General features: G+C 40.8%; 1 long non-coding RNA gene across 1 annotated transcript in view; it reads left to right on the forward strand.

Annotated features, from left to right (window-relative positions):
• The window catches only part of LOC120510890, a 129,275-nt gene that overhangs the window by 7,593 nt on the left and 96,472 nt on the right, over positions 1–25,210 (forward strand). Inside the window, exons 8-9 of the long non-coding RNA XR_005629614.1 lie at positions 2,396–2,525; positions 2,743–2,833. This is a non-coding gene — a long non-coding RNA (uncharacterized LOC120510890). The remainder of the gene's footprint in view (positions 1–2,395; positions 2,526–2,742; positions 2,834–25,210) is intronic.

Here is a 25,210-nt window from a genome sequence, read left to right on the forward strand (position 1 = left end):
GGTAGCCCACAAGGCACAGCTGAAGGCTGTATTGTGCTGTTTTGGCTGTGAGCTGCTGCTTAGGTGTTTTATTTTTTTTGTCTCCAGTAATTCTGTCTGCTTTGTGCACTGGTAGGTGACCACGTTGCTTTTGGGCTGCCATGTGATCATTGTTTTGAGACTTGGATTGTTTTCCCTCAGCCTTTTGTGTTCCCTCCTTTTTTTTTTTTTTTTCCTATGGTGTTTGAGGAAGGAGAGAGAATTGACTCATTAACAATTCCATGTACTCTTGATTTGCCCTTCATCAGCCTGGAGAGGGATCTCCAGTCTCCACATATCCTTGGGTCAGGCAGGATGAAGAGAATGTGGCACTGGTATACCTGGACTTCAGGAAAAGCACCCTTGAGGGTGTGCATTATTCTGCATCCCTGTTGAGAGCTAATTAGCCTTTTGCCTTCCCCAGTATTACCAGATATTTCTTAAATATCACTGTAAAAAAGTATTTGTAAGTCTGGTTGTGCTCTTTAGACCCTGTAGCTGGAGCATGTTGACTTGTGGCAGCCAAGTATTTGCACTCTTTGTACAATAGAGGGAAGGAACTGCAGGAAGGTGACTGAATCATCAGCTCCGTTTTGGAATTGGTCATTGCTTTATTCCTGCCATTTCAGTTGCTTTTTGGGTATGGCTGCCTTTCCCACACAGCTCCAAGTAAGAAGACGTGCAAAAGAAAAGCTAGTAACTTTTCAATTGCACGGAATGAGAAAAGTGCTCTGAGAGGGAGAAAGTGACCAGACCTCACGGGCAGTTAAAATTCTGTGGCTCATTCCCTTTGTAGGGAAAGAATCTCATTCCTGTGTGGAGTGACTTACCAACTCATTTGCAGAAAGAATTATAAAATGCAAATATTTATGAATCACTGTATATGTTGTAATCTTATTTCTAAAACAAACATTGCTTTCTACTGTGGCTCCTGTGTGCTGTGAGTTGAAAGATTTTCCAACGTTTATCCCAGTTTGAGCAATAAGCTGCAGGGAATAAATGCTGTTCGTCAGACTGGGATGCAGTGTCTCCTGGAGCATTTCTGCTCCTGGCAAGTTGTCATCTCCTTTCAACAAGTGTTAGTAAAAATATTCAAATTAGCATTAAAACTGGGTATTTTCTGATATTTAACTTATATTCAGGCAGATGTCATAGCCAAACAGGTGATAGCATTTTTGTTAAATGTGGCTTGTAAGGTCTGGCTGTGGTTTCTGGTTTGCAGGTAGGAGCTTCCTTCCTCCAGAGTGGCTCTTCTCCTGCAGCTGGGTGTGGAGGCACAGACCGAGTCTGCTGTGGCTGAGATGGTCTGGGGCAGAGACAGCTGGGAGGGAAGGGAGAAAGGGCTAAAGACCACGGGACTGTGGAGGTTTAGGGTTTTGGTTCCTGTGCAGTGGGACTCCAGAACAGGGAAGGGAATGCTTTGTGTTTTTAGGAAGGCAGGGGCTTGTAGTCAGGCTGGACAGGATCCCTGCTGGGTGGGTGTTTGTGCCTCGGTGAGGTGGTACCTGCTGGGTGGGGATGGAGGCAGGGCAAGCCCCCTGCAGCCCTCCCTGGCAAAGCAATCTGCTGAGCAGCACTGGGCAGGGGGCTCTCCTCTGCTTGGGTGTGTCAGAAAACCTTCTGAGAAAAAAGTCAGCTTTTTTGCTGAGAGAAAGCAACTTGTGATCCAGTATGTTGGCAAGTGGTAGGAAATAAGGCTGCTGCCATAAAATTATGCAATGAATGTCTCTTTGCATGATGAATTCTGGTGCCCTTTCTTGATTGTATTGCTTCTTATAAGAGGCTAAATAAACATTGAGGCTAAATAAAAGAGTAGCATGGCTGCAAGGAGCTGCTTTTGTGCCTGGAATAATTGGTCATATGGTTGTATATAAGTACTAATGGTTTGCATAAAGCCCGAGGACTTCAGGAACTGGGTTAAGTTCAGGTTAAGACCAGTCCTGATGGATAGGTGCAATGTCCTTTATCAAAATACAAGGAAAATAGGAGAGAGTAAATCAAAAGGTATGGAGGAAGCAGACTCTTTCATTGTGGAAAATATCTTGAGCATTAATCACTTCCTTTTGCTAGATAGGTGCAAGTATGAAAAAAGAGATTATTTCCTTCCAAATTACACAATGGTTTTTAAGTAAGATATTAATCCCTGTGCAGAACAGTAGGTGCTGGTCTCCGAGCTGAAAATTATTATGCACTTCTTAATTTGTCTCTATTTATGATTAAGCTCATATAAATCAGGGTATAAATGCATTATTAGAATGAAGTTATATAATATGCATGTGCCTCTAATACTAATATGTTGTCTGTGTCTTCTATATACAGCTGCATGACAGAGTGTATTTATTAAAAGTCTAGCAATTGTACATTCCTGAAATTGCAGATTTTTACTCAACTGCTTGTGAGCCTGGGGGTATGCAACATCTGTTTATCATTGTACTCTGATGAAACCCTGATAAAGATGAAACTGCTGCAAAGAAATGTGGCCTTACAGTGGGAAACTAAAATTTCAGGTACTAAAAACACTTCTGCATCTCAAAAATTGACTTATGCCTTTGCTTATTTTCAAAGAGCTCCTTTACAAAATAGCAAAGATTATGTAGTCTCTGTATGCTCATTAAGTCAGAGATAGTAGAAATAGAAGATTTTTTAAAAAGGCAAATTGAATATAATGTTATGTATTTAGGATGCTTCTCAGCCTTGTTTTGATTGCTCTTGTGTTTCCCCAAGAAATCAGACAGCTCAAAGAATAAATGAAATAAAAGTTTAAATGACAAGATCCAGCCATGGTCAGAGGTGATGATGAGGAGCAAAAAAATTGGTAAGTCAGAGCTTTTCAACACTTCTTTCTTTTTTCTGGTTTTTTTTTTCCTGTGACAGGTCATAAATACTGTTTTGGGAAAAAAAAAAGGTAAAAGTCTACTAAAAAGTAAAATCTTAGCTGAATGATTATGAAATGGACTGCAAAGACATTTTATTTGATTACATTTCTAACCATTTAGCTTTTGGGAAAAAAGCTAAACACAATAAAATTGTCACTCTTTTCAGGAGTCTTACAGGTAGTTAGTAAACAGGAGAAGGCAACTGTCTTCCCTCATTATAGTCATCAGGGTTTTTCTTGGAATCTAGACAGTGCAACAAGGAGCTTCTTTGTGAGTTAGTGGAGGGAATAATCCACAGGCAAAACAACATCCACGTGCTTTCTGAAACAGGCTGGCTGTTACAGCTTGCTGCGTGGGGTTTATTGTTGAGTACTGTAGGACCCCTTCACTTTTACCAGGTCTGACAACTTCACAGGTGTGGGTATGAAGGAAGACCTAAAACTGGTCAGTTATGGAATACAGAAAAAGCTATTTTTGCAGCACAATCCAAAATCTTTTTCTTCAGCCATCATGTGGTGTTTCTTTTTTTCTTAAGCCAGACTCCTGAATGATGAGAGCTGGCTTTGTGCTTCATCATTTTCTCTCACAGGAGCAGGGAAGCACAATGTGTTTTATTTCATGTTATTAGCTGGGCTATCACTGGGTTGCTTCATGATTGCAGGCCTCTTTCTCTTGCCTCATCGTTTTCTGTCACAGTTGTAAAAGCATGGCAGTGGTGAAGGAAGCAACCAGCCATCAGGAAGGAATGTAAACGCTGTAAATTACAGTAGGGCAGGAGGATCTGTAACCATCTCTTGTTCCCCTTTGTGGATATCTCTATAATTCTACTGGCCCTTGGAGCTGATATGAGAAGGCAGTAAAATTTCAAACAGAGCGGACCGTGGGCAGTTGCAGCACGTGGCTGCACGAGTGCAGATACTCCTGTGTGCTCAGCAGTGGGCAGTGCCAGGCATCCTCCTGTCCTGCAGGCTCTTACCTAGCGGTGTAGGGGCCTGGAGTAGACTGAGCCTTCTGTAAGGAATGGAGGTTTCCAGGAATGGCTGCGGTGATCCCTGTGCTGCCAAAAGGCACAGCTTGGAGTGAGCTTTGTTTGCAAATGCATAATCCTAGTGAAATATCTAGAAAGAATTGAAGTCAGGATTGTCATAGTGAATGAAATGGGAGAGTCGCCTCCTTTGTGTGTTTGAGATGTGAGGACATTGCACAGCTGGAACCAGAGGTAGGTGAAATCCTTCTATCAGAATTTGCCCTCATCACTCCACAGTTGCAATGTTTTGTAAGGGCTGCTGAGCTTGCATTTGAAAACCAAATGGCAAAAGTACAGATTATCCAAGCATTCAGTAGGCTGTCAATTTCTAAGAATGGCCCCAAATATTGGGTGCCTTCGGGGTAGCAAATCAGCAAGTGTCTGTTTTGAACTTGTCCATGACTGTTTTCATGAACAGAGATGCTTCCACTGTGAAGGCAGTGCAGAACTGTTATAAATGCAGCTTTTCAATGGTTTGTTCTTTTAACTTTTTTTTTCAGATTAAAATACTTTATACAACTAAAGCTTTTCTGAATTTCCCAATTAAAACAGCCAAGGTGTATCTTTTCAGGACTTAGACTGCTTGTGTATGTTATGGCTTTAAAAGCTATTTTTCTTTGCAGAATGGGAATAATAGACTCAAAATTATTGTGCTGTGTAACTGAAATAAATCACAGTTCCTGGACTGTGTTGTTGTTTGTCCAGAGATGGGCATAGTGGGTCACGGTGGAAGAGAAATCATAACCAATAGTAGAGAAATACAAAGGTTCTGGTCCAGAGGAACGTGTCCATAAACAAATATTTCCTAATGGTGTTCATAAAACAATTGGTTCTGAACTGGTGAAGGGTAAAATTGAGCCTTTATGTTTAGTTTTCCTGGGAATAACTTGTCACAGCAGTTAAGAATTGAAAACTGCATGGTTTGTAAAGCCCCTCACTGCAATAAAACACCTGTTGTTTGCATTAGAGTGTAATTGTGCTGTGTGTACCTGGATATGTGGGCCTGTAGCACCATCACTGAAAGGTGCTGCTCTCTTGACTTCTGGGAAGTCACCAACCTTTGGACATAAAACTCAGGGATGGAAAATATTTCAAGAGGAACAGCCCAGCCTAGTCTTTGGTGACTACCTGTTGACTCAAAGCAGGAGAGTGGAAGGTCAATCCCTCTGACAGGGCTTCAGAAATAATACTTAAGCATAATACCAAGAAGTAGTACTGCTGTACTGTGTTTAGTGTGACAATTAAAAGATAAGTTGCTAAAGGACTAGGATCTAAGAAACATCAAATCAAAAAGGAAAGAATTGGTCCAGAACAGCAACACATGATGAGCCATGGTACAAAAGAGACAAGAACCAGTTTTAAATGAGCACCAAAAGCAAAAGCTGCCATTCCTAAAGCATATTATTGAAGCTGTTTGCTGGCAGCACACCATACAGTTTTGCAGTGTTGTGTAAGCTTTTAAAGAACAATGCTTTTACCTTGGATCATAGACTAAACTACTTTTTTATTGTACCTCTGGTGCTAACCTCTTTTGCACTTGTCTTTTGAAACTCCTTGCAAGTTTGAACTCCTCCTAGCTTCTCAAGTTAACCTTTTGTCCTCTGAATTGCTGAAATGGACATCCCAGCCAACAAAAATATTATTTAATTCTTCCCTATGTTTTCCATTAATTCCCTGAAGAACACCAGAAGAAACTTTCATATTATCTCTGTATTTCTCTAGACTCAGTAGGCTTTTGGAAAGAACTGGCTGTGGCAACTAACCCCCAGGCTGTGGGTGGATGAGCAGCATTTAGCTAAATTTTTAATTTTTGGATTTTTTATCTTTTCTGCACTGGCTAGAGCATCTTCTGGGGGAGTTCATGGATTTTCTCCCATTAAACCAGTCCATAGCCTGCATATCTCTCTGTGTGTTAATTGTCATTAATATCTTAGAAGTGCCCCTGTTCTAGAATGACATACTGTGTTTAATTTTCCTGCCTTCTTTCAAATAGAAATGACTATATTTGCACATAATGGGGAAACTTGGACTCAATTATTTAAGAGGTTGGGATTGGGCTGAAGAAGGAAGTAGGACACTGGTGTTTTAGGAGTGTGAAAAACCAAGCAATGATTTGGACCTAATTGTAAAAGTGTCTTCTTACCTGTAAGCAGACCATGATTCTGACAGAGTGCTATCCATCAGATTTGCAACACATTTATGCTTTGATTATCAGAAGGGGGAAGAAGAAATGTGTCTGAAAAATCATGACTGAGCATGACTAAAAAAAGGAATCACTTATGTGTAAAAGTCCCATTTAAGTATGGTTCTCTTCTGAAAAGGAGATGTCATCTTCTAACAGCTTTCTAACAGTTGACCAGAAAATAATAACCATTCAATGTTAATATAAACAATGCTCAGCTACTCAAATTTGATTTTTATTTTTTTTCCCTGAATGATGCAAAATCTACCAATCATCATTCAGTGAGCTGTTTTGTCAGAGGCTTGGAGGAGAGTTATTCCCCATGCTAGTGCACCACTAACACAACTTTCTTTCAAAAATGCTTTTAGAAAGTGCCAAAGATTTGAGTCTTAATTTTGTAAATGCCATTTCAGTCACATTTGTGCCTTTCCTATGTCATTCAGGAACTCTTTTGTGCTAGTTGTTGAGCATTCCATACCTGTGGTCAGAGATTGAAGGATTTTTGTGCTTGACTTGTCTACATATTCTTTTTTTTTTTTTTTCCTTTTTTTAATGTAAGGAGAAAGCCAGGGCCAGTGAGGAGCTCTGGAAACAGGAGATGGAAGGATACTATAGCACTACGTAGTTTTTGGCTTCCCAATGGAAATGCAATTCCTAGCGCCACAAGCATGGTGGTTTCCTGGTTGGGGTGAGCAGCAATCTTGCTGGGGGCCAGGGTCACGTCCCAGGGCAGGCTGTGGTGGCTGGCAGGTGGCAGGGGTGGCTGTGCCACGTCAGCCCTGGCCAGCAGCCAAGGGCAGCCCTGCTCTCCTCCTCACCCAGGCTCTTACCTCAGCACCTGCATTTTTACCTGCTGTTTCTGCTCAAACATGCTCAGCCAGGCAGTGAGTGGAGCATTTGTGATGGACACTGAAAACATGAAGTGTTTCCTTGTAGATGAGGGCCTGTGTGTCTACAAGAGCAGCACTTTGAAAAAGCAAAGTAAACTCATACTGATACATCCCTTTACATGTTGAAGTCATGTTAAAAGAAGCTTTTGATGGCCTTAGAAAAGACAGACTAAGAAGGAAGACTAGCAGAGTTATAAACTATCCACAGTTGTAAATCTTGGTTTTGGTTTTGTTTCTTTTTTTCTGATCAGCACTACCCACATACTGTAATGTCTGGCAGACCTAATCTTTTCACGTAGCTGACCAATAAAAATAAGTGTCACTATAAGCCATTTAGATTGAAAGGAGCAAAAAAAAAAAAAATTCCCTTTTGTAAAATCATTCTTCAAAGTACAATCTTAAGAATTATGTATAGCCTCAAGCAAGTCTCATTGCTTGATCAGACTCTGCAAAGAATGGCTGGGGCAGTTTTCCTGGCCCAGAAATGGAAAAATGATGCTGCAAGTGTTCAGAGAGTCTATCTCCCACAAAGGGAGGACATCATTCTCTCCATGCCACGAAGGCATGGCTCTTTCCTACCTCCATAAATACACATGCTTATTCTGAGGGTGCAAATTCCTTAAGTTGGTGTTATCCCTTTCTTGCCTCTGAAGGATGAGGAGGATGTTTGGAGAAGCAAAGACTTCAGGTGTGACAGTACAGTCAGTTTTGCTAGGAATACTGAGGATTGATTTTATGAAAGTTAATTCTTCTTCCTTTCAAGGACTGAAGGTTGTATACAAGGGCATGAGAATATATTGACTGGCTGGGAATGAATGTAGGGTTTAAGGAGTCTGAGCTGCTTTGTGACACATGTCATTTCTGGAAAAATGAGCCATCCAGAGAAACAGTTTGTCTGCCCTGATGTGCCAAGGAACCTTATGTATTGGCAACAGTGATGGAGTGAGAGTGCAGCAAAAGCTAAGCATTGTGAAAGACTTGAATTTTCATGAGGTACATAAGCAAAAGACAGCTGTCTGAAACACAGACCATAGAAACTGTGCTAATTTAGTGACTCTAAGCAGCATGCTTAATAGGTACTGTACTTCAGGTGTACCAATAACCAAATCAAGAACAGTTACAGCCCACTCAGTTACATAAATGACTATAAAGAAAGCTTAGGTAACTTAGGAAGATAAAGAGGGTTTTTTAGTTGTTGTTTGGGAACAGGGTTTCTTGGTTTGTTTTGTTTTTAATTTATGCTCCTTTTGATTGGGGTCTTTTTCTACTGCTGATTTCCTATCAAAAGATGTTTTCTGCTAGAAAAAAAAAATAGAATTTTAGCAGCCCAAGGTCCTATTTCTTAGAAGGGGTCTTTTAAAAGTAATCTTTTTAGTTCTGTTATTCACAAGTTTGAGAACTATTTCCACCTGATGGTGGCTTGGGCTGCCTCCTTCTTAAGGTTGTAAATCTTGCCCATCTTCTCAGCACTTTTAACATATATGGAGAAAGTGACTTGCACTGCTCTCTGCTTGCTCTGCAGACAGTTATCTTCGATATGCTTAGACTGTGTTTGATCTCATGTCCTGGAATGGGTCTGTTTTTCCTGTTCAGGAGTCAAACTCCATATACTTATGCTCAGTGTCAGACTGGAAGATGGCCAGTGACTCTCTCTGTTTGGACAGCTTTAAAAATATCTGCTTGCAAAGGAAGTTCCGCTGAGATTTCTTATTCTGACCTACAGACATAAGTCTGCTATTCTTGCCTTCCTTCTGGCAGCATGGAGGGATGGAGGTGGGTGTAGCAGAATGCAAAGGTATGCATTTATTGAAGCAAAGAGTAACTGCAGGGGTTAGAAAAGAGCTTAGGAAAAACGTAATTATCAAACAAAAAGATACCAATTGCAGCAGTTATCATGGTCAGTGGTTTTCAGGGTTTTGGTTGGACTCCTGTCCTTTGTGCCTGCTAGAGCAGTTTTTGCACCTGACTTAAACAGTAGAGAATCTAATATCTAGTGGGTTTTTTTCTTTCCCTGTTGAGCAAAGCCTTCTGCTTTTGATTCATGCTTTAATGTAGAACAGGTGAAAATGAAAAAAGAAAAAAGATGGGTGCACATCCCCTCTGTACTGGTACTGTTGGACTATTGAGATGTGGGAAATTTGTGAGCCACAACAGATGAAAGCCTGATATTAGAAGTTTAATCCCTAAACGTTTCTCCTTTCTCCTTTCAAACTATAAAACATCAGTCTCTACTCAGGAAACAAAACATACATGCAAACTTAGAATCTTAATGGTTTTGGCATTATTTTCCTAATACAGGAGCCAAGAGTCCTTTTATTAAAAATGCACAGTGGCTATGCTTCTTTATTTTTTGAAGAACAGCACATTACTTGACTGAATACAGAGGTAATCAAAATTCAGTCAAGTGGGATGACTCTGTGAGTTCTGACATCAAAGGGCAATGTGTTTGATTGATATCAGTCAGATGGCAATATTGTTTGAAGAAATGTAGTCAGAAGACTGGCAATTTAAAGGCTGTAAAAAGTTAGGGGAGATGTGAGTGCAGTGTTCCATACTGATTTCCAGTGTACAAGACTGTGTATTAGAGAATTGGAAGTAACATGGCAATCTTGTCTCCCAGACACAGGCATCGTTTGAAAGGACAGAGAGGAAGAAAATCAAGCTCCTGCTTTTCAGGCAAGACAGTCAGTGAGGCATTAAAGATACAGTAGTAAATAATTGTTTTGTCATTGTGTTCCTTGCTGCATGAGACCAGGGTTTGCATTTTGCTTGAAATATATACAGCACATGATATAACTGGGCATTAATAAGCAATGAGCAACCTTTTTTTTTCCTTTGTCATATATTTATTTGTAGAATAGTATTGACTTCACTGTCTGCATATAGAGAACAACAACTCTGTTATGTCTTTCTGACAAATATCAAACATTAGCTGTACAGATACAGTTGTTTTTACTTTATTTCCCTGTCTTGTTTTTTGGTGTTTTTTCTTAATGTAAGTAATGGAACAATGTCCTTTTACAGTAAATGGTTCCTTTGCTGAATATGTCACACAGTCATTACTCCCTGCAGGGTTAAAAACAATGCAGAAAACTACCTACAGGATTAGAACATTGCCAGCAAAGCAAAGTGAAAAGGAACTGTTAGAATAACTAGAAAACATTTTCCACTGCTGGCAAAAGTACCAAAATTGCATAAAAATGAATATGAAAAATAAATTAGTTGCACAACAAAGCCTCATGGTAAAGAATTGTTAAAATAGTCCCAGAATATCAGAAGAACTCAATGTTGAGATAAAATGGCTAAAAGCTACCAAATAAAAGCTTGATACCATTTGATGTATAAATGCCAAACTAGACATAAACAATAACTTGAATTACACTAATCTTGGAAGAAGAAGCAAAAATATTATTGAATAAATTAATATATCAAGGTTGTTCTTGAATAAGAATAAAGTATTTCTTATTACTAATAGAGATATGCCTAGACATCCTGGCTTACAACATGGATCTCACTATGCCAGGTATTGCTCAAAAATAAGGTAAAGCAGTGACCTAATTCTAAAACAAAGTTTTGAATACAGGCGATAGGTGTAGTTGAGCCAGTATCAGTACAGTAGGGTCTCAGCATGGGTGGTTTCTTTATTTTTTCTCTTTGAAGGAAGTAAATCAAAGGAGTTTTAAGAAAACTAGAGATATTTATGAGCTGCTAGCACTGGTGCATGAGGAACAGTTAGAAGGAAGTAGTATATCTTTGGAAATGTAACAAGTAGAAGACAGGTTAAAAATACCTCCATTCCATATTTTTACTTATCAGCTTTCGCTATAATTTTTTTTTTTATTTGTATCACGAAAGGTGAGATTTGGCTCACTGTTAAAGTGATGCTAATTTACAGGATCACCAAATCATAGAGTGGATGAGATGGGCTGTCTGGAGCCCATCCAGTCCAGCCTCCTGCTCAGCACAGGGTGAGCCACAGCAGGTTGCTCCAGACTGTAGCCAGCTGGGTTTTAAAGATCTCCAGGAATGGAGACTCCACATCTTCTCTGGGCAGCCTCTACTTATGTTTGATCACTCCCACTGTAAAAAAACCCAAACCAACCAACCAATTTTTTTAATGATGAAGTGAAATTAATTGTATTTCTGCTGCTCATCCTTCCACTAGGTATTACTAAGAGTTTGGCTCGGTGGTTTTTGTTCCTTCCCATTGAATATTTATAGGCACTGCCGTTGGGTCTAATTGTGTGAAAACTAAAGAGTTTTGAAGGGACAGTCATCCTTCTTTTCAGAGAATTTAGTTAATGTTGAAAACTGAAAACTCAGGAGTTTTGTTCCTGTTGCTGTCTTCTTCCTTGCTGTGGAAAACTGCAAACCATAGAGTGGTTTCTGTTTCTCTTCCTATGTCACTTTAGCCCCTTTCCTAACCTGAGATCTGCAGAGGGAGGCTGTTGTTATGAATGTTAGCATTTGCCACTGAGGACAGTGGCACTTTGGGAGCTCAGGCCTGGCAGGGTTTGGGTCTGGACACCACAGGAAGGTCTGGATGCAGCCTGGTTGCTGCAGCGCTTTTGAAGCCAATGGGAAGGGGCTTGGCAAGTGCCTGGTGCTGGGTTTCTTTTGGGTGGTGCTGCCACTTGGGGTGACATTGAGCAGCATGGAGGGAGCAGGGTCCTCAACAGAGCAGGAGCCACCCAGGCATGGATGTTTGCAGCACCCCACAGCTGCTGGCTCACTCCAAGCACAAAATGGATGGGAATAACTCTCAGTAGCTCCTTGCTGCACAGGCTGGGTGCTGATCTGCTCCCACTGAGCAATTTGAGTCTTTATGCTCTGAGCATGCTGAGTCACTTTGGATTAAAGGCTCATTGCCCCAAAGCTGTCAGTGGAATAAAAATAACCATCATACATAGTGAGTAACTTCTGAGGCACATTAGGGGTCACACAGTATTCTGTTGTTGTTCAAGAAAAGAGAATCCTTCTTGGAGGTAACATTACCATTTTAGCTCTTGCGTAGTAAGCTGTGCAATCTTGCCACTTGTGTAGTTTAGGGATATTTCTTCATAACTGTATGGAAATACTAGCTTGGATTTTCAGCCAGGAAAAATGACTAGTGTTGCTGTGACAAGATTTGTAGCATGTAAGAAACAGGAACCGGTAGCACTGTCCACCTGATTAGCGTTCCATCTTTCAATTCCAATTAAGTGATAGTAAACCTGTTAACCTAAAGTTTTTGTTGGCTCTTTTGTTTGTTTGTTTTTTAATCAAAAAAAGAAAGAGAAAAAGGCAAAAATAAAAAAGGAGTTTGGAAACTCCTTTGGATCTTAAGCATAGTTTTGTTGCCAACAAGCTGGGGGATGTAGGCTGACATGCATCCTGTTTCTAATAGCACACACACTGTTTCTTTATTTAGAGCCTCTTTACCAGTATCAATTAAACCCCAGTTAAATTTGACACATCTTAACCTTGCGTTGGATCCAATTCATTGCTACAGCAGAACCCATATGGCACTGAGACAGTTGCAGGCATCAATTCATTGCTTATGTAGAGTTACTGGCTAAATGCCAAGCAGTAATCACTGCTTTTTGTTAATAGACATGTTTGCTTTTGCAGTCGTTTCTATACACAGTGCTCTAGATTAATTAGAACAAAATCTGTCATCCATCTAAGAAACAACCAGAACTCTTGGGATTTTTTTGCCTCAGATTTAAAGAGAAATGAGTTCTGCCTACCAAAGGTGTTGGTGGAGGAGAGTTGTTTATTTTATATACTTTGTTTTTTCTAGAATAACCTATTTTGTCTATTCAACACATAAGTATCTGCTGTTTTCTTCCATTACTGGTGTTGCATTTTAAAGAAATTTTAACTTGTGATAATGCAGTTTTGGCCTCCCGCCCCCAGTTTGATGCCTGAATAATTAACATAGTTAAGTGAACGACTGGATATTGAAGTCTTCTGGTTAAATCATTAGCAATTTAAGATCAAATTACTTTATATCCAGATCTGTTTTGGTGAATATATATATGATGCCCTATGCTAAGCGTGAAATGCACTTGAGAGTATTTTACCGTGCTAAAATAGGGCAACACTTTTAATCTAGTACATTACATTATAGAAATATCATAAATTCTTTCACTAGAAATACTTATATTGGTGCCTACTGTCACCAAAGTAGTTTAAGAAACCATTTTGGGACACATTGTTTAACCAATTGTGTAGGCTTTATCTCCATAAGGATATTTTTGTGGTGTTTTCTTTAGGTCAACTATTTTTTTGGCATGAATTCACAGTAAAATTGTTTTGGTTACCCTGATTTGAAAGTAAAGCTTTCTCATACCCAGTTTTTCCATTCAGAAATGTGTCACATAGGACCAGATTAAAAGTCTACTGGGACTTTCCACTGGATTTATTAGGGATTGGATGGTGTCCACCATCCTGAGTAAAGACCTCCGACTACTGATTGTCCAACTACTTACTTGGCTGTTTCTTGCTAAGGGTTTAAAATTCCCCCATGCTGAAAGGAAGAGATTGTGTTCAAGGACTAATGGCAATTCCAGCTTTCATTTCAAGTAGCAATGCTGTTTATAAACTTTGAGGTATTTCTGTTTATAGAAGTGATTTAATATGACTTATACCTTTGCAGAGGATCTCATTAACTGACTCCCTTACTTCTTCCTCAGTATTCCTGATTTATGCCACATACACGTTATATAAGAAAACATGTGTCCATCTATCTATCTGTCTATCATAAATAATTTCTCTTTGCATGAAGAGGCAGTAAAAACACCTCTATTTTATGGAAGTTATTATCTCTTTCAAAACTTTTTCCTAATGTTGCGTTAATGTTTTAGTATTCCAGTGCTGTTGGTCCATTGTTCGGAAGTACAGCTTTATCAGCAGAATGTGTGGCAGATGGTTTACATTTGCATTAGCCTTCTGGAAAAGGAATCAGCTCCCACCAACATAAGCTTCATCTTTTCTTTTCAAAATTTACAACAAATTCGTCAGAATGGCATTTTTAGAGGAAAAAAACCCAATCCGACTGTCTTTGAGTTTCCTTTTTGAAGAGAAAAAATGAGTCCTGTTCTAATGCCCTCATCTGCATATATATCTTCCATCCCCTCCCCCAGTGTTTGTTAAAATGATTTAAGTATTTCATTATGCAAAATGACTTTTATAAAAAGACCTTCCTTTTTGCCCCACAGTCATTCTTAATTTCGTTTGTCACTTGTTATAGAGTGGAGTTATGTGAAGCTAGGATATATTATTTGTTCTAGTCTGTATGGGATAATTTATTACATTAAGAAACCAATAATTTTCAAATATAATCAGATTTAAGTTTTTAATAAGATTCATCCTCCCATTCACACTTGCTTAATTTAAGGATATTAAATGTGCTCAAGAATGAGCTGCCTCTCAAAGCCTCATGTGCCTATTAAAGGATTTTATTCCTGATGTGTTAATAGGATTTAATTACATTACCCCTATAGTCCAGAGACACACTACAATTGTTAAACTTGATAAACTGGGCAAATACATGCTAAAAGAGTCATGGCCAGCTCCTCAAAAAGAAAAAAATTACAAGGTGTTAATATTTTAATATCTCTGCTATGTAACTACAGGTTTGCATAATGCTGAAATTTTAAATATTGAATGTTTAACAAATTGTTAATACTTTTTTTCTCACAAAAAATTAAAATCAAGGCTAATGCAGAAATTAATAAAGATTTCTATTGAATGTTTGGATTTGTTTCTTATTTCTGATTCCAAGAGATTAATTTAGATAAACTTTCAGCTTTTCTCTTATGACATCCTCTTGTGTACAGACAAAAGCTGCAGCAAATCGTTCTGGAAATTCAGAATGCCTTGATTTCTTGTTTCCTATTGCTAATTAGGTTAATGGCACAGTGACAGAAACAGACAGCAATGGCTTGGGACATTTTGCAGAGGTGTGGCTGGGGAGAGGGAGAGCAAAGCCAGCACAAAGCACTGCACAGTGTGAATGCCATCAGGGGCTCCTGGGGCAGCAGTGGCATCGATCAGCAGGGCTGGCTCCCGTCGGAGCACCGGGAGCCCTCATGGCAGGCAGCATTCCGGGGGTGCGGACACGCAGGGACCGAGGGAGCCACGGGCTCTGCAGGGAATCGCAGGCAAGGAGAAAACAACCAGCAATCTGCCACCCAGTTGGACGTTTTGCTTCCAAAATTAGACTGATGTGTGTTATGGCCCATTTCCATTGGTAATCACACACACTCGAGATGTACTTTGAGAAGATTTAGGCCCCGAGTTTTTCTCTCGCTTGCACAGAGCTAGACTTCGGGCCTCTCAAAACATGGTCTAGGCTGCATTTGTTTGGAGGAGCTAAACATGTGAAGTAGGCTTGCATTTCAAAAAAAGGAACTTTCTGGCACTTTCCTTGCCACAATAGCCTTGGAAATGTAAACTGATACAAACTGTTTTTCTGGGTTCCCACTCTTCCTGGCTAGATGGTGACAGGGATGGCGGCAGATCCCCCCTTTGAGCCCCGTTGTATCCCAGCTTCCAGTGATGGCACAGCATAAACAAAAGAGCAGCACCACAGGTCCCGGGGTAACTTTATTTGGTGGTAAAACTTCCCCTCTTCAGCGTCCCAGGACCCCGAACTGGTGGCAAACAATGACTTATGTAAGGGGACAGGTCCCAAGGGGAGAATACAATCTTTAACAAATCAGGAGAATTGGGAGTAAAAACAAGGCAGGGAATACAATGTATAAACCATTAAAAAATTTCAAGGGAGGAGAACATTTTCAGTGAGCTAATAAAGTTTGGAGAAATACAAAACTGACAGGGAAATTTCTCAAAAGAAAGCAGGTTGGGGAAGAGACTGGCATTTAATAAAAGGAGGAGGAAAGGAGGGAACAGGGCATGGACAAAAGGAACAGCATAAGGAAACTACAAAATTACGAATCAAACAGTAAACATACTAATAAAACAAAAACCACACTACAACACTGGGTTAAGTGGGAAGGAGCAGCAGGGTTGTGCCTTGCCCAGTGAGTGGTTGGTGTGAAAGCCCCACGGCTCCGTGCTGCTGTTCTGCCCCAGCCTGCCTGGGCTGGAGAGCTGCTGCTCTGCCCTCAGCGTGGCAAGGACACAGCAGGCTGGCCCTGGGATGGACCTGCAGGAAGAGGCAAAAGAGAATGGGCATAGGCTCTACACATGACAGAACTCCATTCTCACCAGTCTTGTGGCTCTAAATAAAACAGGCTTTTTGAAAATCCTGTTACTCTGGGGACTCCAGCGTGTGATTGAAAACACCCAGACCCATACTAAGGTGGGAGATGGATGAGGTGAGCTGCAGCTCAGGTCAGCTCTTGTTAAGGCTTAGGCTAGGCTGCCTTTGGACCACCTACCCAGACTTTGGAGCTGTTCGATGTAGGAGCTGACTGCGGGGTCTGCATCCAAACCTGTAGGGAGGAACTGAGACAAGTTGTGACTCCTAGCTGCCAGACATTGGTTTCCTGCAAGTGCAGGCAAATAAGCATCTGTAAAAGAGAGTCTGAATTACAGGCAAATAATTATGGTCTCCTCATACTAAAGGTGGGTTCTGCTTTTTTGTACACTTGTAATGCCTTGTCTGTGTCATTCCTAATTTATGAATAGCTTTTTAAGACAGCATTATGGCTTTAACATTTATAGTTTGATAAACTTCTGAAAAAAATTTCAGGCTTAGTACCTACTGTTTGAGCAGGATTATTGATTGCTTTGTTTGTCTGCATTGGCATATATAAAAAGCTGTGTGTGTTTATTAAAGACAAAAGATATCTTGCTTAAAGATGATTGCCTGTAAACATGCAGCTCGTCACCATTTATACATATATTCACTTTCTTTTTGCCAGCAATACTGTGCTAAGTCTTACCTAATTTGACTTGGGATTTATGGCTCTGTAGTGTTTGTTTTTTTTTTTCCAGTTAGGTGCCCATATTTCCTTTCATATGAATCTCCCAGGCATTTAAAGGTATATTAGCTGCCTTGTGTTGCCACTAGAAGCAGAAGCTGAAATGGTAGCTGCCAGCAGGGATTAGCTGAGTGTGCTTGTTGTATCAGATACCAGGAGTATGAACACAGGTCTGGCAAGGTGGTCACCCCACTCTGCCTCCCCACTGCTCCTGGGTTTTGTTGCTCAGTTTATAAATGATGAAAATTGAAATGACATAGGAATTGTGTTCCTGTGAAAAATACTGAGATTTTGAAATTCACCTTTGTTCCTCTTCCAAAGTTTCAGGACTCTTCACTGAAGCAGGAAGGATGGTTACTCAGTGAGATTGCTGCTCCCAGGGGTTATGGGGCTTGTTCTGGGACATTGGGGCCATGCCTTGTCAAATGCCAGAGAAATGCTCACATGGAAAAAGGGTCTGAAACCACATCTCAGGCTGGAAGCAATGCCAAGGAACTAAACCATAAAAGTTTAATTGCAAAGGAAAAACAGGAGACCTGAGAGTAGGAGGATGCATTTCACAGGCGCTCCCAAAGGAGAACTGATATACAGTTTGAAAAATAATAGCAGAGCTGAAAAAATCAATGTTCTTGAGCAGATATAATGATAAAAATTAGGAGGAACTTTCAATGGAGACAAGGGTTAGACTAAGATGAGCAGAAATAGATCACAGTGCACACTGAAATATAGAAGTGGGATGAGTTCCATAGCATTAAGTGTAAGGTCCTCTGGTGTAGGTGTGACAGGGAGAAGAGTGAAACCTTTGTGGGGACATTTGTGACAAGACATTATAGCCCCAAAGGAAAGATTCTTCTAGGTTGAGGCATGTGGAAAAGACACAAGCCTCCTCACTCCCTCCAGACATCCTTGTAGAATGCAGCCTGGTGTGGGAAAAACCAGCAACCTGACATGCCCTGCTGGTAGAGTCTGTTGGCAAGCACTGCAGTCTTTAACACAGTTTTGAATTTACTCTGCACATCCTTTTTATATCCACTGATGCTTCTCTCTAATGCCTCATATGTTGGTGGGGAGGAGTACCTATTTGTACTTGAGATGCTATTGTTATTCTCATGGTCTGTATCACTCACACTTTACCTCTCATATTATACTGACAAGATGCTTTTACTCCCATCCTTTCAGTGCTATTTTTTAATTGGCTTGCCAGGCTCCTGCCTGCATGTCCTGCATGTCTGGCTCTTTCTACATTTCTTTGTTCAGGCTTCTAGTAGGACCTTATTGGAGTACAGTAGGAAATTCACATTTCAACTGCTTTTCTCCACATCTCTCCTTGCCATTCCCTGCACCCATCCAGCCTGCCTGGCATGTTTTCAAGCTGATGTACTCCTTTGTGATGCATTCATTTGTTTTTTTGTTTTTTCTGAACCACTTCAGCTGCTGTTTGGAGTACTTTCCATCTTCTTCTTCAAAATGGGAACCATCTGGTGCTCTGTTTGGTATGTCTCCCACAGGATTTGGGTGAGAGCAGGCACAAGGGAAGCTCCCTGCATCCTGTGCTGTTGGGTGCCAGGTCAAGGTCGAGCAGAAGTTGCTGCTTCTGCCTCTTCCTCACACCATGTTTGTCACTGGCAAGTCTTAGCTACTCTTGCAGTTGCTTTTAAATTCTCATCCTTTTCCTTTTCTTTCAGACTTAAATTGCGGCTGAGGAAAAGGTCACATTAATAACAAAAGTATTAATTTCTAGGCGTCCTGAATAGTTCACTTCAGTGCTACCAGGCATTGTGTCTTGCTTGTGTGGTTCATGAACTACATGCTAATTTTCTTTATATTTAATTACTGCCGAATGCCTCCTGTGCTTCAGGGTACAAGCCATCTTCTGAACTAATTAGGGCTTTTTCTCTGAACAGGCTGTTCCCTACAAGTCTACAAAGGTTTTCTTGTGCTTTCCTTTGAAGCATGTGGTAACCGGCCTCTGCCAGCAGTAAATGGATTGCTGGACACTCTGCTCCCAGAGTTCCTCTGTTATTAAATCCACAAATTTACACAAAGCAAACTTAATAAATGTAGAGTGGGCTTGGATCAAATCTTTGGCACGCAGATGTAATGGACTGCATATTGGGCAAGCTACTGTGCTTAAAAGAAAATAAATATATTTTATCTTTAGACAGTTACATATTTTTTCATCATAAGAGTGCACTCCATGTTAACTCCTTCTAGTCCAGGCTTTGTCAGGCAAGTCTTCCTTGTCTTTATGTAAAAGCTGTGCAGACATCAGAATTTAATCTTCTGTATTGCTTGGTCAGTGATTAAATCAGTGCATGCTGCATGCAAAAATGTTAAATATTATTATTGATTATGCATATAGCAGTCAATACCAACATATTGTGTTTCCACTGCAAAAATGATAATCTTAATTAGCTAATGATTTTTAGTCTGGTTTCTCAACAAAATTAGAAATGTGGTCACTCTTTCTATCTGACTGTTCTCCCTCTCCCCTGTCCCTGTCACTTCTGAACCTGTTGGGTTCAGACAATGTCAGTCTGGTTGAACTGAGGGTGGAGATTTCAGAGCTACCAAGTCCTCATGTGTTTAAACAGGGCATCTGGAAACCTTCCTGATACAGCAGTAGGACAACGCTGCATTAAACCAGACCAGGCACTGGAGGCACTCACCTTGGGAGGAGCTGAGTGCAGGAGTGAGGCTTCACTCCAGCTGTTACTCACCAATTCAGAGGATGTTATCAAAACTTCAGCTTTTTATTTATGAAGAGATGATGTGTCTTCTGCTCTCTCTTAAGTAGCTGATATGCTGAGATCATGTGAAGATCCAAGTCATGGTTATCACCTGCTCAAAAGTGAAACTTTGCATTATTTTTCTTTCTCTTGTAGATCAGGTTATCCATTTCAATTAATGAGCCAAACATGCTAGGCTGCTGTAGTCAGTCTTTCAGAAAGAATAAGAGCCATTTAATGTACCAAACAGTTTGTGATGTAAATGACAAAAAGCTGCCTCCACAGGCAGGACTCCCCTTCGGGATGGGTTATACCAGGTTTCCTCACACAGCAGTCACTTTCTACTAGGAACTACATCTCCAAAGCCTTTTTACTGACATAGAAGCATCTCATTTTCTGAAGTTGGGTCATGTCCAAGCATATGAGCTTCTTCAAGCATGAAATTCCACTTGACCCCATTAAGGTTTCCTTGGCATCAGATATGTACACCACAGAGTGGATAATGTTCATAACTCATTTCACATTACCCCTGGGTAGTGCCAGTGGAGAAATCCTGTCTAGTCTAATGCAATCAAAGCTGTGAATATGAGGAAATTGAAACATCTGGCCAGGTTCCTTGTTGTGCCCCAGGAGGTGTGACATGAGAGATTCAGGTCAGAAGGAAGGAGGACAAAGGCAGCTCTCTAGGGATGCATGCGCTGCAGAGGACAGATGTCCCAGCAGTGTCACCAGCAGCACCAAGGGGTGCCTTGGCTGTGCATGTCACCTCAGCTGATTTCTTACACTTACACTGAAGTTCAAAGGGACAGCTACAGTTCATGTAAATTTGTCTGAGCTAACCTGAGAGTAGGGATCTGCAGACAAATAGGGAGATGCTGTGGGCAGGCAGAGCTTTTCTGGACTAGCTGCATGGATATTGGAGTCCACTCAACTGCACTGAGGAGGGGTGTGGCTCATGGACTGGGCTGGGTACTGCATGGTGAGGGAGCCCAAAGGCAGGGGCTCTGCCATGAAGGCATGTTTAAATCCTCAGAGAAACTATTTTCACTACACTTGAAAATTTGTCGCCTAAAAAGATTTAATGCCCAAATTCTAAGCTTGGTCTTAGCCCCTCAATTTTGCAGTGCTGCATATGAGGTTCTACAGGCTGGTTTCTTACTAAAGGAACAAATATTTTGCTGGAAGTCTCCAGGACATACTGCTCATGCCTGTCAGGGATGTTTTTTGCCTATGCTGAGAAATTCTCCTAGTGCTCTTGTTGATTTTGTCCTTATGTTCATAAATATTTTTAGATTCTTTAACTAGGATTTCCCTATACAATATGTAGGGTAATATTTTTTCATTGCTTACTTTTAAAGGAGGAGGCATTGTTCTTTGCCTGCAAGCACTGAAGCCTAGAGCCCTGCCATTTCCTTCTCCATAATTAGATACCCTTGCCAGAGTTTCAACTGTTGTGATAGACACGGTTTCTCCTGAAACTGCTGAAACTTACTGCATGCCTTGAAAAGGAGAGGAGGGAGAGGGGAGAATGGTGATATCAGACTTCAGCTTTTAAAACCATGACATTTTTTACTGGGTATCTCCTGAAGTGATGCTTTAACAGGGATTGATGACTAGATATTTCTAGTCTTTACATCTTCTAGCTCAGTGGGTTTCAGCAGAGAGGAGACCACAAACTTGTTCTCGCACAAGAATGATGATGGACAGACTAGAAAAAAAAAATAGTAAACTTGTCCCTCATCCAAGTTTCAGGGAATGATACTTTTACCATTAGTGTTCAGCAGAAGTCACATTAGCTTGGCTGGATGTGATAGCTTAGCTGTATTGCCTTAATTAAAGCAGTTAAACTGTTTATTCACAAAGTGCCAGTGTGTCTAGGATATGTGTTTGGAAAGAATGAAAATCAGCTTTCCACAGAGGACACTTTCTTTTTGAGAGATGTTTATAGCCCAGTCCCCAGGTATTCTTCCTTTCTGAACACATCCAATTTTTTCAGTTATCACTGGCCGTTCACCACGATGATTGATAACAGCACAAAAACAAATAGTTATTTAACCATTATAAAAAAAAGCCTTTCAAAACAAGCCTTGAAGAATGGCTCACTTTGTACAAGTAGGATTTTGCTGGGCTGTCTGAATCAAAATTAACCTGCTTCCTCCTGTGTCAGGGAGGATGTAATGGATGGCTCTCAGGGCTGGCAGGTTACTCCCGCCTCTCTGCCTGAAGTTACTCCTTCGAATGTGGGCCAAGTTGACACAACTTGAAATTTACCCTCAGGCAACATTCAGGACCATATTTGATGATTTTTGGGCTCAGTCCTACTCTCTCTGGGCATATGTTCTCACAATAAAAATATGCTCCCCTTCCCTGACTTGACACTAATTGCTCAGCCAGGAAGTGAAGGATTCTGACACTGATTTAAGCACGTACTCGAAGCCATCACTCTTCAGCACAAAAATCAGAGGCAGGTAACACATACTTAGCTGCACTTCAAGCACAGCAGTATACTTTAAACATATACTGAAGTGCTGTCCTGAGGAAGGATACTTTCTGGGTCCACTCTGTGACCTGTCATTTCTTACCTAGATCTCACTTGCCAAAAATGGTGAGGCAACATGCAGGGATGTCCATGGAATCTACAACTTTTCCACAGCATCAGGAAAAGGGAGAAGTCTATGATCATCAGTGGGGCGCTTTCTGGAATGAGTAACATTCCCTTTTATCCTCTCTGCATCTCCTGGGAGGTTTCTCTTGTTCCCCTTCTCCTTGTGTTAGCTAGCTGGAGCCTTGGGATTACCACCACATAATGTCTGGAACCTTTTCTTCAGTGTTTTTATTTAAAGCCTTCAAAATTTACAAACAGAAATCTAACTCTGAATAGTCAACTAGCCAGCCCCATGCTGCATGATTACTAGCTGCACCACAAGGAAGAGTGAATGTGGGAGCCAATGCCTGGAGAAATGTTTTTTAAATATATTTAATTTTTTTTTACTTTGGCTTTCACTCTTTCTTTTTAGACTGTCTGTGGTTTTTGACATGTACATTTGGCTGTCCTGAAATGCATGTGACTCCCTGAATGCTCTATAGCAAAAATGTGTTTTTGTTTCTCACCACCTTCCTAATCTTCAGCTCTCCTGCCTTTCTCAGTGGAGAGGCTCTACTTCCTCTTGTATCCTGAGAAGTGTCAGCGCTGTATGTCCAAGGGGCAGCTCCTTGGGGTCCTCCCCATAAGTACCTACTTTGTGATGACTTCTCAACTATAACTAGTTAGTTCAAACTACTATGATGAAACCTGACTGCCTGTTTTTAACACATTAAGTGCTAACTGTGTTGACCCCATATTATTTGATCTCCTCTATTAGGACTGGCGAGTCAAATACCCTACAGAAGGCTAAGTATTTTGCCTTTGTCACTGAAGCTTGTATTTTTCTTAAGAAAAATATATCTTGTTTGAAAAGTTCTATTCTTCTCCATAAACCCACATTGTTTTACATCATGCCACCTTTCATCACTTTTGTTTTAAGCTGCATTCTGTATCAAATGCTTCATTATTTTCCTCTGGTTTCAAGTAGTGCTGAGAATTCTACAATTACCCAGATCATCTCATTTACCCCTGTCAAATATTGACACTAAATATTAAATAGTTAGTACTGAAAGTAATGGGTAAAATGTTGAATTGATGGCTGTACCAGATTCCTGGCCTAATGCAGGCCAGGCAGGCTCTCAGCCCTCACTGTGCTGTCCTGGCAAAGAGCTGAGGGCTTGAGCACCTGAAGCAGACACAGAATGAAAGACCTACCTCCAGTGTGTAACCCTCTCTGTCACTGTTAGCCATTCCAAGTGTATGCTCACTTTTCCTTTAGACAGTGCCTGAAAGCTATTTAGGAATCATAACAACGGCATCATCCCTCCCAGGTGAGCCCTTGGTTGTCTGCGGTGTTTCATGGTTTTAGGCACTTTTACTGAAATCTGGAGCACAAAGCAGATTCCCTTCTGATCAATGTCCCTGGGAGATAAATGTAGGGCTATTCATCAACAGTGTTAGGAGACACCTTGCAAGTGAAGCAGCTGTAGTTGCATCTGTTTGAAAAGTGAAATCAGATCCCATAGGTACTGTGTGTGGATGAAAAATAGTCAAGAGTTTTGTTCTAAGCTTTCCTCCTTTTGTATTTGCCAGGATGTGTGTGTGAAGCATCCAGCATCACCAAACAGGTGGTGCTCTTTGCATCCTTTCCATGTTCCTATTCATACATTTTTACTGTGATTGCTCTTTCAGGGGCTATCCTCCTTGATAGCTGAACAAATTAAGGCAGTCCTGAATTGAAAGGTCTGCAATCACCAGGCTGACCTATTGTTGTATTACTTTAATTTCTTTGCATGACCTCTGCCTCTTGCATGACAGCCTTCTAGTATATGGATGTTTTGTAGTGGAAAGATGCTGAACAAGGAAGAAAAAACTGGCCACACACCTTGAATATGAATCATGAAGAGTGTTCTCAGAGCTGTCTCTTCTTAATTTCCTGTGGTCAGTCTGTTAGCTACATTGCTGGTGGAAAGCCAATATGATCTGTGTTGCTGTTTCAAAACAAATGCCTCTTTATCTGGTAAGATTATGTGTTCTTTCAGCTTTCCAAGCAATTCCAACAGGAAATAAAGGAAAATCAAATGGCATTCTTTTTTTTTTTTTGCTTTCATATTATTTTCCCACTGTTGGAAGTAGAAATGCTTAGGAAAAAACTTAACACATACAAAATAATAGTAGTAATAATATTATATGGGGATATCTTGTCTGTAAATCAGTGGTGACAGAGTAACCTGCAGTCCAAGCAAAAAAAAAAAAGTTCAAATGGCTTTATTGAAAATCAATGTGCATTTGTAACTGAGGATTGTTTTTTACATCCTTTGTGTTCATTGCTGGCTTTGCAGCAATGGCACTTGCAGGGAATGCTACAGCTTTGTTTCCAGGAGTTAGTCTTAAATTAGTGGGGTAGGTAACTGAATTTCCTCCTTTTTCTTTTTCCACCTGTCCTAACTGCCATCATTCTTGAGTAAGAGGAATCTGGGTGGCAAATGCTTTTGCAGTTTATACTATTGCTTTTGGTGTAGGAAAGTCAGCAAATGCCAGGGGGACACAACTCCCAGGGAATGGCTGGCAGTCCCCTCCCCATCCACAGGAGAGGACACGACATAAAGCAGGAGGATGAGAAGGACTCTGGTGCTTGGCATGTTCCTCAGACACTTGCTCTATTGCCATGGACGTAACACTTCTGACATTTTGGTAGTGGCAAATTTTCCAGCAACAGCACAAGAAATGTGTGTACCTGGTGTTTTTATTCTCTGCACAAAAGAGAAAAACGCTTGTACCTCAGCCAGTCCAGGAAGTGTAGCTAAAACTGATGTCAAAGGCAGATTTCCATTAGAACACTGAGTTTGTGGTGGGGCAGCTGAGGTGTTGGTGTGTGAATTTCCCCCATCCCTTGCAGAACCAGCAGCCTCCCGCAGAGGGGTGGGGCTCCTGGGAGCTTCCATTGGCTGAAAGTCCAATTGGCTCCA

Source organism: Passer montanus, unplaced genomic scaffold, assembly GCF_014805655.1.
Source record: "Passer montanus isolate IOZ18808 unplaced genomic scaffold, ASM1480565v1 scaffold60, whole genome shotgun sequence".
Taxonomy (NCBI): Eukaryota; Metazoa; Chordata; class Aves; order Passeriformes; family Passeridae; genus Passer; species Passer montanus.